This window comes from Mobula hypostoma, chromosome 7 (genome assembly GCF_963921235.1).
Source record: "Mobula hypostoma chromosome 7, sMobHyp1.1, whole genome shotgun sequence".
NCBI lineage: Eukaryota > Metazoa > Chordata > Chondrichthyes > Myliobatiformes > Myliobatidae > Mobula > Mobula hypostoma.
The window spans coordinates 303602-318493 of NC_086103.1; the positions used below are offsets into that span (position 1 = coordinate 303602).

At 42.6% G+C, this 14892-nt stretch overlaps 1 protein-coding gene across 4 annotated transcripts in view; it reads right to left on the reverse strand.

Annotated features, from left to right (window-relative positions):
* arap3 (ArfGAP with RhoGAP domain, ankyrin repeat and PH domain 3) overlaps positions 1-14892 on the reverse strand; it is a 375519-nt gene that overhangs the window by 276173 nt on the left and 84454 nt on the right. The window contains exon 2 of one of the 4 annotated variants that reach the window (XM_063052996.1): positions 11340-11490. The exons of the other annotated variants lie outside the window; for them this stretch is intronic. The gene's annotated coding sequence lies outside the window, so the exon portion shown is untranslated. The remainder of the gene's footprint in view (positions 1-11339; positions 11491-14892) is intronic. 4 annotated transcript variants of the gene reach the window in all.

Consider the following 14892-nt stretch of genomic DNA (forward strand, 5'->3'; position numbering starts at 1 on the left):
GTGAATCATAATACCGGCAATAACATCTATTATGCCAGTGTCTGCAATGGTTCAGCACAGCAAGGACCTACGATTACATCAAACATAATCACGGAATGAGACCATTGAGAATGCTGGTGTTTATTCCCTGTCAATTTTATCTATTTTTATTTAGAGATAAAGCACAGTAACAGACCCTTCTAGCCCACTGAGCCCACGCCACTCAATTACACCCATGTGGCCATTTAACCGACTAACCCGGATGTCTTTGGACTGTAGAAAGAAACCAGAGCAGCTGGAGGAAACCCACACCGTCATGGGAAGAACACATCAAGTCCTGTACATGAGAAAGTCAGCAGACAATGAAAATCCAAAGCAACGCACATGAAGTGCAGGGGGAACTCAACAGGCCAGACAGCATCTGTCGAAAAGAATAAACAGTCAATATATATCAGGCTGAATCCCTTTTCAGGACAATGGCAGGAATTGAACCCGTGTCACTGGCGCTGTAAAGTGATGCGCTGACCACTATGCTACCATACTGCCCACTTATCAAGCCTAAAAATTTCTTCCTATAATTATCTTTTTTCCAGTGAGATGTTATTTGAAATTTGGTTACTTCTGCAGTGAAAAGCTATTGTGATGATTTCCAGATCAAATGGCAAAACCTTGGAAATTCAGCCACCTAATTCCAGGTCAAATCACGCTTCTACAGAGGAAGCAGATACACCTGGCAAGACATTTTGTGCATTGGGTTAATTGTGACAAATGGGAACAATCTTGTTGTTCCATGCAAACTACAGAATTTTTGGGAAAGCTCTCTGCGGTTAGCTGGTTCATTGAGAGTGTCTTTGGGTATTAAAGCTATTTAATTCTAATAGGTTGCTAATTTGTTGTCATAACATAGGCAGTATTAACAATTATTCCTGTTTCATTAAATTGCTTTCATAGTTTCAATGGTGCTGGCTTGAGGTCACATTGTTCAGAGGTGTACCAATCAGTTTGCTGACCCAGGCAAGAGTGCTCACCGAACAGTTCCCAACTTGCCACAGCCAGTCTATATAACACAAGTCACAGGACCTGTTGTATTTAAGTCAGGTCAGAAATCAATATAACTTTAAATAAGGTAGTCATCTCGGATTACTGCCTGTGCCACGTGACAGTGAGTATAGGAATAGAATGAGGTGGAGGATAAATGCGTGGCTGAGGGATTGGAGCAGGGGGCATAGATTCAGATTTCTGGATCATTGGGACATCTTTTGGGGCAGGATTGACCTGTACAAAAAGGACGGGTTGCACTTGAATCTGAGGGGGACCCATATCCTGGCAGGGAGGTTTGCTAAGAGTACTGGGGAGAGTTTAAACTAGGATTGCTGGGGGGTGGGAACCAAACTGAAGAGATGGAGGAAGAGGAGGTTGGATCACAAATAGAAAAAGCTTGGAAACAGTGCGAGAGGAAGGATAGGCAGGTGATAGAGAAGGGACGTGCTCAGACCGATGGTTTGAGATGTGTCTATTTTAATACAAGGAGTATTCTGAACAAAGCAGGTGACCTTTGAGCGTGGATCAGTACCTGGAGCTATGATGTTGTGGCCATTACAGAGACTTGGATGGCTCAGGGGCAGGAATGGTCACTTCGAGTGCCAGGCTTTAGATGTTTCAGAAAGACAGGGGAGGAGGCAAAAGAGGTGGGGACGTGGCACTGTTGATCAGAGATAGTGTCACGGCTGCAGAACAGGAGGAAGACATGGCGGAATTGTCTACAGAGTCTCTGTGGGTGGAAGTTAGGAAAAGGAAGGGGTCAATAACTCTACTGGGTGTTTTTATAGACCACCCAATAGTAACAGGGGCATTGAGGAGAAGATAGGGAGAGAGTTTCTGTAAAGGTGTAATAATAACAGGGTTGTCGTTGTGGGAGATTTTAATTTCCCAAATATTGATTGGCATGTCCCTAGAACGAGGGGTTTAGGTGGGGAGGAGTTTGTTAGGCGTGTTCAAGAAGGTTTCTTGACACAATATGTAGATAAACCTACAAGAGGAGAGACTGTACTTGATCTGCTATAGGGAAATGAACCTGGTCAGGTGTCAGATCTGTCAGTGGGAGAGCAGTTTGGAGATAGTGGTAACAATTCTATCTCCTTTACTGTATCATTGGAGAGGGACAGGAACAGACAAGTTAGGAAAGCGTTTAATTGGAGTAAGGGGAAATATGAGGCTATCAGGCAGGAACATGAAAGCATAAATTGGGAACAGATGTTCTCAGGGAAATGTACAGAAGAACTGTGGCAAATATTCAGGGTATATTTGCGTGGAGTTCTGCATAGGTACATTCCAATGTGACAGGGGAAGGATGGTAGGGTACAGGAGCTGTGGTGTACAAAGGCTGTTGTAAATCTAGTCAAGAAGAAAAGAAGACCCTACAAAAGGTTCAAAAAACTAGGTAATGATAGAGATCTAGCAGTTTATAAGACTAGCAGGAAGGAGCTTAAGAAAGAAATTAGGAGAGCCAGGAGGGGCCATGAGAAGGACTTGGCAGACAGGATTATGAAAAACCCTAAGGCATTCTACAAGTATGTGAAGAGCAAGAGGATAAGACATGACAGAATAGGACCCATGACCTCTAGTTGTAAGCTCACCCAACCTCAGTGGAAAAAGCTTGCTTGCATTTGCCCTATTTACACACCTCATCATTTTTTTATACCACTATCAAATCTCCCCTCAGTCTTCTTCATTCTAGGGAATCAAGTCCTAACCTGGTTAACCTTGTGTGACAGTGGAAAAGTATGTATGGAACCGGAGGAGATAGCAGAGATACTTAATGAGTACTTTGCTTCAGTATTCACTACAGAAAAGGATCTTAACGATTGTATGGATGACGTACAACAGATTGAAAAGGTTGAGCATGTAGACATTAAGAAAGAGGATGTGCTAGAGCTTTTGGAAAGCATCAAGTTGGATAGATCACCGGGACTGGATGAGTTGTACCCCAGGCTACTGTGGGAGGTGAGGGAGGAGATTGCTGAGCCTCTGGCGATGATCTTTGCATCATCAATGGGGACGGGAGAGGTTCCAGATGATTGGAGGGTTGCGAATGTTGTTCCATTATTCAAGAAAGGGAGTAGAGATAGCCCAGGAAATTATGGACCAGTGAGTCATACTTCAGTGGTTGGTACATTGATGAAGAAGATCCTGAGAGGCAGGATTTAAGAACATATAGAGAGGCATAATATGATTAGGAATAGTCAGCATGGCTTTGTCAAAGGCAGGTCATGCCTTAGGATTTTTTGAATTTTTTGAGGATGTGAGTAAACATATCGATGAAGGTAGAATAGTAGATGTAATGTATATGGATTTCAGCAAGGCATTTGATAAGTTACCCAATACAAGGTTTATTGAGAAATTAAGGAAGCATGGGATCCAAGGGAACATTGCTTTGTGGATTCAGAACTGGTTTGTCCACAGAAGGCAAAGAGTGGTTGTAGACGATTCATATTCTAATGGAGGTTGGTCACCCGTGATGTGCCTCAGGGATCTGCTCTGGGACCCCTGCTCTTCGTGATTTTTATAAATGAACTGGATGAAGAAGTGGAGGGATGGGTTAGTAAACTTGCTGATGACACAAAGGTTGGGAGTGTTGTGGATAGTGTGGAGGGCTGTCAGACATTACAATGGGACATTGATAGGATGCAAAACTGGGCTGAGAAGTGGCAATCAACCCAGATAAGAGTGAGGTGGTCAAATATGATGGCAGAATATAGTATTAATGGTAAGACTCTTGGCAGTGTAGTGGATCAGAAGGATCTTGGGGTCTGAGTCCATAGAACACTCAAAGCTGCTGCACAAGTTGACTCTGTGGTTAAGAAAGCATATGGTGCATTGGCCTACGTCAATTGTGGGATTGAGTTTAGGAGCCAAGAGGTAATGTTGCAGCTACATAGGTTCAGATTCAGCCATTTTCTACCTACACTCCTTTACACTCCATGGTCCACCCTTTGCCCTTAACTGCATTCACCCAGAGCTACCCTGGGAAATTGGTTTATTATTGACACATGTACCAAGGTATAGAGAAAAACTTGGCTGAAATACTTTGCAGACAGATCAATTACTTGCAGAGTTCAAGTTACTTTGAACTTTGTGCATACAAATCAATTAATTACAATAGTGCATTGAGGAAGTGCAAGATAAATCAGTAAGAGCCCAGAATAATGTTTTACAATTACCAAGAAAGTGCAATGCAGGTAGGTAATAAGGCGTAAGTTCATACTAAGGTAGATTGTGACGTCAAGAGCCCATCTTATCATACAAGAAGTCCATTCAAGGCATAGATAGCAGTTGGATAGAAGTTATTCTTGAGACTGGTAGTATGTGCTTTCAGGCTTATATATCTTCACCCAATGGAATAGGGATAAGAAACGAAAATGTCATGGGTGGATGAAATCTTTGAATAAGCAGAGGCAGCAAGAAGTGTAGACAGAAGCATGGAGGGAAGGCTGGTTTCCAGGAATTCCTGAGACCCTTATCGCCTCCGATGCTGACTTTTGTCGTCCTTCACACAGCTGCACTTTAGCATGAGTTAAATTTCGGTCAGATGCCACAAGATCACAAGAGGGTGGAAGGTCACCTTTTGCAGCAATGTTACCAAACAAAATGCCCAGCTAGTAGCACCATTGCCTCTCTGTGCCAAAGTCCAATTCTGACCTCAGATGTTGTCAATAGGGAAGTTGTATGTTCTCTCCATGTCTGCATGAGTTTCTTCCAGATGTTCCAGTTTCCTACTATATCCCAAAGATTTGTGGGTTGGAAGAGTAACTGGCCATTGCAAATTTCCCCTATTGTGTCAATGATTCTGGGAGGAGTTGATGAGAATGTTGGAAAGAACAAAAAAAAATGAAAGTAATGTTTGATTAAAGTTAGTGTTAGATGGGTGGTGCAGATTCAATGAGCCAGAGTCTTTTTCATGACTCTATGAAATCTCTCAGTACCAATAAATGTCCATGTGTTTGTCTTCCTCCCACAATGGATGAATCCAACTTTCCAATCAGCACATTAATTCAGTAAGCCTCAACCATTTCTTCAAACCATATTAAAGAAAACAGTTATTTTGAATTCTATATACAATGCAGCCGGAGGGTTAATTGCAAATGTCTAATGGATCAATGTAGGTCAAGCCACAGGACAAACTCTCTAATTTTTTATGTGTTTATATGAATTGACAGGAAAAGCTTTGATTTGACAGCTTATGACACAAAAGGAAGAGGTCATTTTTGTGTCTCTGGTGTTGGTCACACAATAGCTGTTCAATAATACACTTTGTATATGAAAAGCGGTCCAATTGAGTGAGGTAGGTCTGAAGTTACAGAGTTCGTAAGTAATGATTAATTTTTTGCCAATATACTGTATGTCCAAACAAGGTAGCATTCCTTCTAAAACTCGGCTTCAATTGACAGCCAAGGTTATATTATATTCTGAAACAAGTCTTAAATAAACTTCTAACCAAAACTATTTCCTTTAAGCTAAAAGGTACAAAATACTTCTCCAGAGTACAACCACTATCAATCAATATTGACCATAGAAAATTAAATTAGTGAGTTACATAGAAACATAGAAAACCTAAAGCACAATACAGGCCCTTCAGCCCACAAAGTTGTTCTGAACATGTCCCTACCTTAGAAATTACGAGGCTTACCCATAGCCCTCTATTTTTCTAAGCTCCATGTACCTATCCAGAAGCCTCTTAAAAGACCCTATTGTATCCGCCTCCACCACTGTTGCCGGCAGCCCATTCCACGCACTCACCACTCTGCATAAAAAACTTACCCCTGACATCTCCTCTGTACCTACTCCCAAGCACTTTAAACCTGTGCCCTCTTGTGGCAGCCATTTCAGCCCTGGGAAAAAGCCTCTGACTATCCACACGATCAATGCCTCTCATCATCTTATACACCTCTATCAGGTCACCTCCCATCCTCCATCGCTCCAAGGAGAAAAGGCCAAGTTCACTCAACCTGTTAAGAGTCTTAGGCACATTACTATATTTTCAAAACAACAGTAATGTACCTAAGACTCTTGCAGAGTACTGTAGTAACTTTATGTATTGCACTGTACTGCTGCCACAGAAAAAAACTAATTTCATAAGTGATGGTAAATGTGATTCTGATATGGGTCTCTATTGTGGACTGAGAGTAGGAAGAGGGCAGGTAGAGGAGAATCATGGTTGGGAAAAGGAAGGGAGAGGGGAGGGAGTGGGAAGCACCAGAGAGAAATTCTGTGATGATCAATAAACCAATTGTTTGGAATCAAATGACCTTGCCTGGTGTCTCAGGGCTGGGTGTGTCTGCACTCGCACCACCCCCACTCCTGTGACACTCCTTCTCTGCTACCTGCCCCACACACCTCGCACTGTGCACCACGCTCACCATTCCCAACATTCTTTGCTCTCGCCAGATTTACAAATTCACTCTCCACTCCACATTGACAAATACGTACTGTGCAAAAGTCTAAATCACCCTAGCTATATATACATGCCTAAGACTTTTGCACAGTCCTGTACTGGTTCAATAACTGAGGCTATAATAAAATAACTATCGAAATATCTACTTCCAATCTTTGCAAGTAGAGATTGATCTATGAAGGAGAAGAATTCTAGTGCAATGCTTGGTGAATCAGCAGTATAGAAGTGAATGATGAGTGCTGAAAAGCATTCTAACCATTCACACCCGCCTTTCTTGAAGACTGTTCAAAGTATGGTAAGGTTTGTTGGAACAGTGAGAGGAGTTAGTCAACGCACACACCTCCACACGACAACCTAAAGGAGTGCGTGTAAACACACATGATGCACTGCATACACAGACACAGCGGGGAGCCAAACACAGGCACTTGTACAAACTCAGAAGCCCAGGCATACACATAGAATTACTGTGAATGATTATCAGCACATTTTTACGCTCACGCTCTCTCTCTCTCTCTCTCTCACACACACACACTCTCTCTCTCTCTTTCTCTCTCTCTCTCACGCACACACACACATTCAATATTTGCAGCTATCCACCTTCATGCAGTGGACAAGTATTTGTTTTGCCTCTGAAGAAAAATGAACGTTGACCCGCTCTATCACTATTCTCTATGTAAGCCTGTATCTATAAGACCACAAAACATTAGAGCAGAAATAGGTCAATCGACCAAGTCTGCTCTACCATTTAGTCATGGCTGATTTATAATCCCTCAGAAATCCATTCCCTTGCCCACCTCTTGTAACCTTTGATGACCTTACTAATCATGAACCTATAATCTCCATTTCAAATATATTGTACCCAATGACTTGCCTCCACTGCCATCTGTGGCAATGAATTCCGTAGATTCACCATGTTCTGGTGAAAGAAATCTTTTCTTTCTGTTCTGACGGGACATTCCTCTATACTCAAGATGTGCCCTCTTGTCCTAGACTCTCCCACTACAGGAAATACCCTCTCCATGTCCACTTGTATGGGACTTTCAAAGGACCTATATCTTTTTTGATTTTGAAAATGAATTACACTGCAGAAAACAAGGCACCACTTAATTTAAAAAAGTCTGCCTCTGGCATTCATCCTGGTTGTAACCAGATGCAGTCTATTCTTAACCTACACACTCTTCCAGGATCGCCTTCCCACCTCCCTACTCAGTCATGAACGCCTGCATTCTTCCCATTGACTGAGAAACCAGGTGTCACTGGTTTTAACACAGGGGGAAGGGTCAAAACTTTATATCTCAAGCACTGCTGCTGTTTTGCCAGTCAGAATTGGATCACCTTTCTGAATCACAAAGCAAACATAGCTACATATGGTACTGGCCAAACAGAAGTCTGAGGCACATATATATAGCTAGGTGCTTAGGACTGTTGCACAGTACTATAGTAATTTTATGTACAGTATTGCATTGTACTGCTACCACAAAAAAAAAGAAATCTTATAACATATGTGAGTGATGCTATACTAGATTCTGATATGGATCTCTATTGTGGACTGAGAGTGGGAAGGGGTCAGGGAGAGCGGAATCATGGTTGGGAAAAGGGGAGGGAGAGGGATGGGAATGGGAAGCACCAGAGAGGCATTCTGAAATGATCAATAAATCAATTGTTTGGAATCAAGTGACCTCGCCTGTTGTCTCAGGGCTGGTTGTGTCTACACTTGCACCATCCCCCGTTTCTGGCACTCCTTCTCTGCCACCTATGCCACACACCTCCTGTGGAACTCCACCCTTGCTGTACCCTAATCCTTTGCTCCCACCAAAATTACAAACTTGCTCCCTGCACTACGTTGACAAATACAGTACTGTGCAAAAGTCTAAGGCACCCTAGCAGAGTCTGGGGTGACATAGTGGGGGAAGGATCAAGCACACAGAAAAGCAATATAGCCACAAATGCTGGGTGCACATGGCAAGAGAATGAATTTGGAGGATTTTGGGTGCTGAGGCAGGCTCTGTGTCAGGATGGGAGAAGTGGGGAGGTCATGGCAATGACTTAGTATGCATTTCACGCACTTGCAGATTAAAATCATGTTCTCCTACAATAGGAGATTGAACAATTGAATAGTGAGTATTGAACAAGTCAAGTCAAGTCAAGATGTGTGCTTATGTTGTGTGGATCACAAGGCTAACCTACAGCCAAAAGGACCGAGTAAAATGTCAGCATTGACATGATATGATTCAGAAAAGATGAAAAGTATAATTCAGTCCTGGTTCAATTCATTACCAATTGTATTGTGCCTAGGAAACCAGAACTGTGTAATTAACTTTGATAGTTGACTAGGTTGTTAAAAAGGCACATGGTGTGTTGGCCTTCATTAGTCAGGGGATTCAGTTCGAGAGCTTCATGGTAATGTTGCAGCTCTCTAAAACCCTGGTTCAACCACACTTGGAATAATGGTTCAGTTCAGGTCAGCTCATTAAAGGAAAGATGTGGAAGCTTTGAAGAGGGTACAGAGAAGATTTAGCAGGGGTACATTATATGAGGACAGGTTATGTGGGCTAGGGTGTTTGTCTTGGGAGTAATGGAGGATATAAAGTGACTTGATAAAGGTATACAAGATGATAAGAGGCATAGATCAAGCGGATAGCCAAAAACTTCCTCCCAGGGCGTAAATGGTCATGCATTTAGGTAGCAGAAATAAATGTGCAGACTATTTTCTAAACAGGGAGAAAATCCAAAAATCTGAGATGCAAAGGGAATTGGGAATCCTTGTGTAGAACACACTAAAGGTTAACTTACAGTTTGAGTCAGTGGTGAGGAAGGCAAATGCAGTGTTAGCCTTCATTTCAAGAGGTCTAGAATACAAGAGCAGCGATGTGATGCTGAGGCTTTATAAGGCACTAGTGAGGTCCCACCTTGAGAACTGTGAACAGTTTTGGGCTCCTCATTTTTTTGGAAGAGATGTGCTGGCATTGGAGAGGGTTCAGAGGAGGTTCACAAGGATGATTCCAGGAATGAATGGTTGATACGAGAAAGGGTCTGTACTTGCTGGAATTTAAAAGGATGAAGGGGAGATCTCATTGAAACCTGTCAAATGTTGAAAGGCCTAGACAGAGTAGAAGTGGAAAGGATGTTTCCCATAGTGCGTGAGTCTAGGACAAGAGGGCACAGCCTCAGGATAGAGGGGCATCCATTCAAAACGGAGATGCGGAGAAATTTCTTTAGCCAGAGGGTGGTGAATTTGTGAAATTTGTTACTGCATGCAGCTGTGAAAGCCAGGTCATTGGCTGCATTTAAGGCAAAGTTTGATAGGTAACACACATCAAAGTTGCTGGTGAACGCAGCAGGCCAGGCAGCATCTCTAGGAAGAAGTGTAGTCGACGTTTCAAGCCGAGACCTGACGAAGGGTCTCGGCCTGAAACATCGACTGCACCTCTTCCTAGAGATGCTGCCTGGCCTGCTACGCTCACCAGCAACTTTGATGTGTGTTGCTTGAATTCCCAGCATCTGCAGAATTCCTGTTGTTTGAGAGATTGATAGGTTCTTGGTTGGATCATGGCATCAAAGGTTATGGGGAGAAGGCTGGGAAATGGGGTTGAGGAGGGAAAAAAAAGGATTAGCCATGATTAAATAGTGGAGCAGACTCGATAGGCCAAATAACCTAATTCTACTCCTCTGTCTTATGACCTTATGCGAATACAAGAGGACATAACCTTAAGGTGGTTGGAGAAAAGTATGGGGGGGGGGTTGATGTCATAAGTTTTTTTTTACACAGAATGGTGGGTGCATTGAACACACTACCAGGGGTGGTGGTAAAAGAAGATACATTAGGGACTTTTATGAAACTCTTAGAAAGGCACATGGATGATCGAAAATGGAGGGCTAAGTAGCATGGAAGAATTAGATTGATCTTGGAGTGGGTTATAAGGTCAGAACAACATCGTGGACTGTAAACTCTTACAGTGCTGTAGTGTTCTAAGTTCTATGTTCTAAATTTATGGGGACCTAACATGTTCTCCCTATTCAGTACAACATATAAATTTGTGTTTTCTTAAGTTACAACTCTCTCCAGCCACACGTGGACATTTATTCTTTCCGAACTGATAATCATCTCCATATTACCATTGATTTATAGTTATTAATTGGCACTAGTTGTACTTGTTTCTGAATATCCTCAGAAGGTCTAAAAGGAAAGATCGGTTTTCTCGGCACATTAACAACATTTAGACTAAAAAGTCACAGACCCAATAAAATACATTTGAAGTGTCACCATTGTAATCAAATGGAAAAAAACATTGTAACGTGATGGAATGCAGATATTGTAGCTTCAGTGATGTTCAGTGAGGGATAAATATTGGCCAGAACACAGGCGTAAAATAGGCATTAGTTTCACTTGTTTCATATTTGATCATAAATTTTTTAAAAATTATATGAGAAGCTTTGTAATGTGTAAACAAATACTATGTTCTTCTCATTCTCTTATACATCCGGTAAAATGAATATTTCAGGGTAGGTTGAGTGAAATAGGGCTTTTCTCTTTGGAGCGAAGGTAGGTGAGAGATGACATGATAGAGGTGAATAAGATGATAAGAGGCATCAATAGAGTTGACAGCCACACTTTCCCCCCCCCCAGGACAGAAATACTAATACAATTTTAAGGTGATTGGAGGAGAGTTTAGAGGTAAGTTTTTTTACACAGAGAATGGTGGGTGGTCCATGCCACCAGGGGTGGAGGTGGTTCTGGCCATGTACTAAAGACACGCGCTGACCAGCTGGCTGACGTGTTCACTGAAATCTATAACCTCTTGCTTCAGCAGTGTCTGGTACCCAACTGCTTCAAGTAGGTTTCAATCATACCAGTGCCCAAGAAGAGCATGATGATCTGCCTCAGTGACTCTCTCCCAGTTGCACTTACATCCACAATGATAAAGTGCTTTGAGAGGTTGGTGATGGAATACATCAGCTGCTACCTGAGAGGCAACTTGGATCCATTCCAATTTGCCTACCGGCGCAACAGGTCCTCAGCAGATTCCATCTCATTGGCTCTTCAGACAACCCTGGAACATCTGAACAGCAAAGAAGCATACATCAGGATGTTCCTTATCAATTTAGTAATATAATACCATCATTTAGTACAATCATTGCCTCAAATCTAATCAATAAGCTCTGAGACCTTGGTCTCAATACGTCCTTGTGAGGAAATCTGGAATCCAATTGCACTTGTATACCCCAGTCAGGCTGATTGTCAAAAACTTCTCCCCCACGATCTCCATCAGCACAGGTGTACTATAGGACTGTGTGCTCAGCCCCCTGATCTACTCACTTTACTCTTACAATTATGTGGCCAAGCATAGCTCCAAAACCATATCCACGTTTGAGGATGACACAACTGTTGTGAGCATATCAAAGGTGGTGAGGAATCAGCATACCAGGGGGATTTTGAAAACTTGGCTGAGTGGTGCCATAACAACAATTCAATGTCAGCAAGATCAAGGAACGGATTGTAGACTTCAGGAGAGGAAACCAGAGGTCTATGAGCCAGTCCTCATCGGACGATCAGAGGCAGAGAGGGTTAGCAACATTAAATTCCTGGGTGTTCCTATCAGAGAGGACCTGTCCTGGACACAGCATCTAAGTACAATTGCAAAGTAACCAAGGTATTGCCTCTACTTCCTTAGAAGTCTGTGGAGATTTGACATACATCAAAGACTTTGACAAATTTCTATAGATGTGGGTATTGACTAGCTGCATCATGGCCTGGTATGGAAACACCAATAGCTTTGAATAGAAAATCTAATTTGGCCCAGTACATCACAGGAAAAGTCTTCCCAACCATTGAGCAGATCTACATGAAATGCTGTCATAGGAAAGTACCATCCATCATCAGAGATCCTCACCACCCGGGTCATGCTCTTTCCTCAGTGCTGCCATCAGGTAGAAGGTACAAGAGCTTCTGGAATTGCACCACCAGGTTCAGAAACAGTTGTTGCCCCACACCCAACAGGCTCTTGAACAAAGCAGTTAACTACACTCACTTGCCCACCCATTGAGATGATCCCACAACCAATGATCTCACTGTAATGACTCTTTAACTTGTTATGTCATGTTCTCGCTATTTATTCCAATTTATTTATATTTGCATTTGCATAGTTTGTTGTCTTCTGATTGAACTTTCATTTATCTTGCTATTGTTACTATTCTATGCTCGCAGAAAAATGAATTGCAGGGTTGTACTCTAATAATAAAATTTACTCTGAAGTTTGAGATACATGGCGGACATTTAAAAGATTCTTAGATAGGCACATGGATGAAAGAAAAATGGAGGGCTATATGGGAGGAAAGGGTTAGATTGATGTTAGAGTAGGGTAAGAGATCAGCACAACATCACGGACTGAAGCTATACTGCTATACTGAAGTACTGTGTTATATTGTTCTATGTTCTATAACATTAGACTTGTCCCACTTAAAGTCACAATGTGAAACTCGTGGGTTCATCTCATCAAGAATCTGCACCACGCACCACAGATCTTACATAGTATAATGTAAATATGGGGCTTAAACAGGTCAGTGCTGGCTTTCAACCACTTGCATACAGAATATTTTACCTTAGACTCTCTGGCTACAATTGATACAATAATGAGTTTAGTTTCTACCAATTCCATGAAGGTTGGAGCTACAAATAACCTGCAACCTGTAAGGATGAACGTGCTGCCAGGGGAGGGCAGATGCAACAGCTGCATTTAAGAGACATTTAGACAGGCTGGAGAATGGGTAGGGAATAGAGCTGCAGTGCTCCGCAAAAGCCTTAGGCACATATACTGTATATAGCTAGGCTGCCTGAGACTGTTGTACAGTACTGTAGTAATTTTATGAACAGCACTGCATTGCTGCAAAAGAACAAATTTTATGACATATGTGAGTGATGATAAACCTGACTCTGAAATTGATCCCTATTGTGGACTGAGAGTGGGAAGAAGGCAGGGAGAATGGAATTATTGTGCAAGCACCATACAGACATTCTGTAATGATCATTAAACCAACTGTTTGGAATCAAATGATCTTACCTGGTGCTTCAGAGCTGGGTGTATCTGCACCCACACCATCCCATCTCCTTCTCCCCCCAACCCCCTGCTGCCGCACAAGCCCTCCTCTGCCACCTATCCCACACTCCTCCTGCAGTGCTCCTCCCTCACCATTCCCAACATCGTTTGTTCCCACCAAGTTTACAAATTCATTCTGCACTCCATGTTGATAAATGCAGTACTGTGCAAAAGTGTTGGGGACCCTAGCTCTGTATGTGCCCCAGGCTTTTACACAGTACTGTATACTATGTGCAGGCAATTGGGATTAGTCTGGACTGGCACCATGGTTAGCATACACATTGTGGGCTGAAGGGTCTCTACATTCTAAGAAGGACAGAGAGCAAGATCCTGGTTTAAATTTAATCTGTTGGCTTTTTACTAATGCTTTTCACATCAAAGGGGGAGCTGAGACACTGGAATAAAAAGATATTAAACTCAAAGAAAAGTACACTCTTAGGGTAACATACATCAATGTTGCTGGTGAACGCAGCAGGCCAAGCAGCATCTATAGGAAGAGGCGCAGTCGACGTTTCAGGCCGAGACCCTTGGTCTCGGCCTGAAACGTCGACTGCGCCTCTTCCTATAGATGCTGCTTGGCCTGCTGCGTTCACCAGCAACTTTGATGTATGTTGCTTGAATTTCCAGCATCTGCAGAATTCCTGTTGTTTACACTCTTAGGGTGCTGGCTTGCTCTCATCCTATCAGCTGGCTGGCAACCGAGTTACTGAACAGTTGTCCCTTTTAAACTTTCATTAAAGATCTCTCTGCACAGATGCTGCCTGACCGGTTGACTAATCTCAGCTCCTTGTTTTTATTTCAGATTTCTAGCAACTTCAGTTTTTTGCTTGTCAGCCAGACATCTTAAAATAGGAACAATTAGCACTTGGAGAACTTGGAAGGCCTCAGCGTGGGAACCAGTTTTAAAGAGGATCAAAAAAAAACTCCTTTTCCAGGAAGTATATTTACTCGAACTGTCAGATACTGCTGGAAACAATTTGCTTTGCAGATTCTGTTAACAGTGGCATGTTCACCATGTGGCAGATGTGGTGGATAAATCTGTTCCAGTCCACTTTTACAAAGTTCTGCCTTTGATATGTGACTGGAACAGTCATTTTCTTTTATCATCTCCTCCAAGGCACCAGTAACTTTCCAGTTTTGATTCCCAGTCCACCACTGGGGGCTGGTAAATTAGCAGTTAGCACAATGCCATTACAGTGCCAGCAATGACTAACCGTGGTTCAATTCCCGATGCTGGCTGTAAGGAGCACACACAAAATTCTGGAGGAACTTAGCAGGTCAGGCAGCATTAATAGAAAAGAGTACCAAGATGAGGCCACCCTCAGGATGGAGGAGCAACAGTTGATATACCGTCTGGACATCCTCCAG